Source organism: Medicago sativa, chromosome 3, assembly GCF_051527215.1.
Source record: "Medicago sativa cultivar Bolivia chromosome 3, Bolivia_mono, whole genome shotgun sequence".
Lineage (NCBI taxonomy): Eukaryota > Viridiplantae > Streptophyta > Magnoliopsida > Fabales > Fabaceae > Medicago > Medicago sativa.
In genome coordinates, this window is record NC_140751.1 from 84535542 (window position 1) to 84540778 (window position 5237).

Below are 5237 nucleotides of genomic sequence, written 5' to 3' on the forward strand. Positions count from 1 at the left end.
TTTTTAATTTTTAATTTATTTACATACTTTATATTTAACTTATTACAATTTATAGTTTCTTTATCTATATCTAATGAAATTTTATGTTTATAAATAAATATGTTTAGTTCCTATAAAATCACGACATTTTTAAGTTTACTCGGAATTTTAAACGGTTGCGTGACTATTCATTTGTTTGCTAACAAATCTGTGTGCTTTGGAATTCTCCTAATATAATTTTTGGTATACTTTTTTAATTTTATAATTGAAACTATGGTTCCCTTACTAAATTAGTTACTAATCAATCAATGTATGGTAACCGATCTCGTTCGGTGAGGAATCGATGGAGGCAACAAGTGGTGAAAAGTGTTCGATACGGTGGCGATGAGTCTTTACGGTGGAATGGAAGGTGCATGCGGGCACGTTAGCTCTACGAGACTAAAGTCGGTAGAGAAACAAATACAATTAATAACTCCGACGATGGATCCGTTGTTGAGCTTGGTGTGGATTGTGCCTGCGCCAAACAATTCAAATGTTCGTATGGTAATTATTACATTAATCTTTCATGAGTCCGTAAAGGTTCACTACTAGAAAAGTTTCATATAACGACGGAATTTAGAGACGGAATTGAATTTGTCTCTAGCTGAGACGGAATCAGAGACGGAAAATAATAAGCTGAGACGGAATTTAAAATTCCAACATTAGAGACGGAATTAGAGACAGAAATATCCGGCACAAGTGTTTTCGGTGTCTAAATCCGTCTCTAACAATTCTAAAATAAAAAAATTTAAAAACAAACTATATGTAGACACGGAGTTCAGAGACGGAATCAATAAAAAATTACTAAAACAAAATTTTACCTCATTTATCTTTGTATTGGCTCCAAAAAAAAAAATTCACTAGATCCAACCCCAAAACTTCCCCCCATCCGTTCATATTTTGTCAGAACCCTAAACAATTTTCAGCTTCCCTCTCAATCAAAATTTGCTCCCATTCACTTTCATTTTTTCCTCACTCACTGAAAATCCTCTCAATTGTATTTCTTGTTCACTCACAAAAACCCTCGTTCTCCGGAAATCCTCATTCACGCCCTCCATCACCCTCGTTTTCTCTGTCTTCGACTGATCTCCCTATGTTGGCGACCATTTGTGGTTTATGCTTAGTCAAAAGCATGTTTCTGTTCTACCCTCGTTCTCCTTCACCTTCATTCATCCTTGTTTTGCATAGGGTACGAAGCTTCAAGGGTCTCCTCTGCACCTAATGATTTTTCTTCATGTGAGTTCCACTTTCACGACCATCAATTTTTGAGTGTGTATTTGTTGTTTTACTGTCCTCTATTTTATTCTTGTTTGTTGTGGAAATTCTATTGATGAATTTTATTCTTGTGGTTCACGGGGATTTTAGGGTTTTTCTTTTCTTTTGATTTGGGGGAAAATTGTGTTACTAGCCAAATCTCAAATTGAAGTTGTCAATTTTGGCAAAAGAGAATTGGATTAATTATATTGCTAAAATTCTTATTTGGGTTGTGGAAAATATATAATTCAAGTCGTAGTGGAAAGTTTTCCAGGGAAGATCAGGTTGGTGATATTAATGATGTCACACCAAGTTTCTTATTTACTTTTTTTTTTTTAAATTGTTAACTAATCCTAACACTCTTTTCTCAATGAACTTTAGGTTGGTGGTTGATATTCCAGCAACTATAGTGAGGTTAGTTTCAATTAGTTGCTTTGTCATGATATTCAATGTGTGATAGTACATTTCATTAAGTAAAATAGTTTATAATTATTTTTAACATGTACTCAACAAATTTTAGACTATTTATTGTGTATATATTTTGGTTTCCAGATAAGTTTATCCTTATTTTTATTTGCGTTTTTGTATGAGCCTTTATTGGAAAGTTTCTAATTGGATTTCTCTTCTTCTAGATAAGCTTTAGACTACCATGATTATAGACTATAGTCTATTGGGATTTATCAACTCTAATTACTCAATAACTTAATAAAATGTTGACACGATAAAGTTGTAAACTACTAAAGCTTTGAATTTGATGGATGACTCTCAATGAGGTGCATTTTTGCAATCTTGATACTTGTATGCTTAGTCCAAATGTCATACATTATGTTCATGTTCAGCAGGGGTATTGAGCAGGATATTCACCATCATTCATGTAGTTACATGACAAGCTTAGTACAACGAACACATAGCGGAAAGTTAAACAAGAAAGCACGTAAATGATTCCCTGTTAGAGACAAACAACTGGTGTATGCAACTAGGTATATATTTCTTTCTTCAAAAAAGTTAAGTTCTGAAACTATAATTTTCTTTATAATTACACCACTACGAAAATTCATATTACCAACAGAATTTAGAGCCATGTTGTGTGTGTTTATCGTAACTTACGTATCCCGGAATTTAGAGTTGTTGATATTTGTATTGCCACTATAGAATAGATACTTGTATAATTACTTGTGAAATTATTAGGAGTTGCACTTTTCTAATGGCATTGCTATGACAACTATGTCTCTATTCAAAGCTATTGGACCTGCTATGACAGTGTGTGTGTGTGCGTCGCCTGTTTGTTTGGCTACATATTAGGTTTGCTGCTGTTTTTTTTTTCCTTTTCTGGTGGGGCGATTATGTTCTGGTGCCTGGCAGTGCTCTGTTTGTTTTTCTGGTGTATCATTCGGAGAGGGCAGTTTTTGTGGCTTTCGGCTCACTGTGCTTATTATTGCAGGACTTGCGTTTAAGGTCATTGTTTATTATTAAATTACACAAACCCTCTTCTCTCGTCATTGTGGTTGATTTGTTACATGGGAAATTTGATTCCATGTAGGTTGGAGTGATAATACAATCGAGAAGACCAAATCTATGGTTATGGCCATTTTAATGCTCTTCTCTCTCTTGATGACATGAATATCAATAAATATTATTATGTTATGGCCATTTTAATGCTCATGTAAAGAACACATCTTTTATATGAATGTACAATCTATGAAGCTCCTGCTGAGGCGGAGTTCAAGAAAGAGTGAGACCCATAACAAAATTATTGTCGACGGCACTCTGACCTTATATAACTCTGTTTTTTATAACTCAATGAATTGGTTTTATTTTTTATGGGTGCTGATTAGTAACTTCATTGGCTGATTGAGACTGTGTCAAGGTCTGTTTGCTGATTAGTATGTTGGTTTATAGAAGAACATATATACACTTGTGACTCTTTGTTTTTGTGAGTTTTTGAGGTGCTGAGTTTTTGCTACACAAAATATATGTAGTTAATGACGGAATGATGAATATACAAGAAATAGCGGATGAGAGAAAGGTTGTCTCTGCTACACAACAGGTATCTTAGCAAGTAATGATCCTTAGAGTTGCTGATGGAACATTTAGTTTACATGGGAAATACATGGATTATGTGAGTAAGTCAAGATGGGGATTATTTGAAGTTAGTTGAAACTTCACTAGTTATTTTATATGCATTACAACTTACAAGTGATTTGAAACTGACCTAGTTACTTTAAATTACCAACCAACTCGCTCTCTGTCTGTGTTTGGTTGCAGCAGCAGGGTAAGTGTTTAAAATTTCGCTTACAAGTGTTTAGACAAGACCAAGGCAAGTGATTAGTTTGTTCTTTTGCTGCTCATTCATAAGAAATTTTGTTTTGTATGTTTTCTTGATAGCTTTGTAGTTTGTTAGCGTGTTTTCGATTATAATCCCAACTTGAAGATTTATGTATTTTGTGAAGTTGAGACTTACGATTGAACCCCTCATGGGCAGTTATTCAATATACTAAATTTAAACTTTTTAGAAACCTTAGATAATAACAATTAACACCTTTTCTTTGTTTTATGCAGCATCTTTACCAAATTGAAGTTTTCTATCTTTGATTGATTTAATAGCATTCCATATCTAGTACAATTGTCTCTAAAAAGGTGAGATATTAGTTCTAAATTTTAATCCATGTTATTTATTTTTTCAATAAGTTTATTGTTTAGTGTTTGATTTAGAACATGATTTGAAGGCTGTCTTTGTTATGTAGGATATTGTGTTTTGAAGGCTGACTGACTTTAGTTGGTTTGCAAGGATAATATCAACTACTTGTTTAAGGTTTGGTTATTTGAGCATGAAATCATGTTAGTAGAATAACATTAGTTTATGTCTAAACAAAAGGATATGAGTGATTGTGAATTTTTTACTTCCTTTGCATTCATGTCACTACATATATTGTTTTTGAATATGACTTCAAGTTTTGGCAATAATGCATCTTAAATGTGATTAACTTACTAGAACAATGTCTGGGTTACTTGGGGGAAGATTGAGAAAACGAACGTAAGGTGATTTTCCGCCTCCAAATCCATGCTACAAATGTAAGTTTTCTCTCAGTTGAGTCATTTTGTAACTCTAATTGTTTATTGTTCTATACATAAAGGACTATTAAAGAAAATTTGTTGACTAGCTTGATTGACATTGCTTTGTTTCCTTGACATAATTATTGAAAACAACAAAAACTATGCTTGAGACCCACATATTTTAAATTTTGCAGGCTGATGGAAGTTACCTATTTAGCTTAGACATTATTCCGAAGCTTTGTCAATTAGCTCAAGAACATGTCAAGAGCATGAGAGAATGATAATGTAAATGAAGGAGGGGATAGTAACAACAATTTAGAGATTTGGAAAATTTTAGATTCATTATCATATTATTATTTTTAGGTAATGGATAGTTTTACTTTGATTTGTTCAGTTATTTGCAAACTATATTTATGTATTTTTAAGAGTACTCTTCTCTTGAATGAGACATTATTATGCTGATCAAAATTTGCAAACTATATGTATTTTTAAGAGCACTTTTGGTTAAATTTTTTTTAAAAAAAACATTGAAGTTAGAGACGGAATATAAATTCTGTCTCTGTAGAGACGGAATTTATTTTATGTAGAGACAGAATTTGGTTTATTTGTAGTCACGGAATATATGATTCAGAGACGGAATTTTTCCGTGTCTGGTAGAGACGGAATTTTTCCGTGGTAGAGACGGAATTTTTCCGTGTCTGCTAGAGACGGAATCTGTAAATCCGTCTCCAATTAGCTTAGAGACGAGGAAATTAACCACGGATCCAATTCCGTCTCCAATTCCGTCTCCAACTTGTTTAGAGACGGATTTTTTGCATTTTAGAGACTGATTTCGCCCGTCTCTAATTTGGATTTTTCTAGTAGTGGTTTAATCCGTAACACAATTGATCAAATTGTTTGCCGCCAATGTC

General features: G+C 33.2%; 1 long non-coding RNA gene across 3 annotated transcripts; it reads left to right on the forward strand.

Moving 5' to 3' along the window:
* Window positions 1-574: 574 nt before the first annotated feature.
* Window positions 575-4782, forward strand: LOC146941166 (uncharacterized). Of its 3 annotated transcripts, XR_015032262.1 has the most exons (7): window positions 575-1254; window positions 1654-1686; window positions 2115-2252; window positions 3252-3909; window positions 4017-4084; window positions 4265-4344; window positions 4521-4782. It is a non-coding gene; the product is annotated as an uncharacterized LOC146941166 (long non-coding RNA). The 3 variants fall into 3 exon arrangements; XR_015032263.1 differs by having other exon boundaries at window positions 2112-2252; window positions 4017-4344; XR_015032261.1 differs by having other exon boundaries at window positions 4017-4344.
* The last annotated feature ends 455 nt before the right edge of the window (window positions 4783-5237 follow it).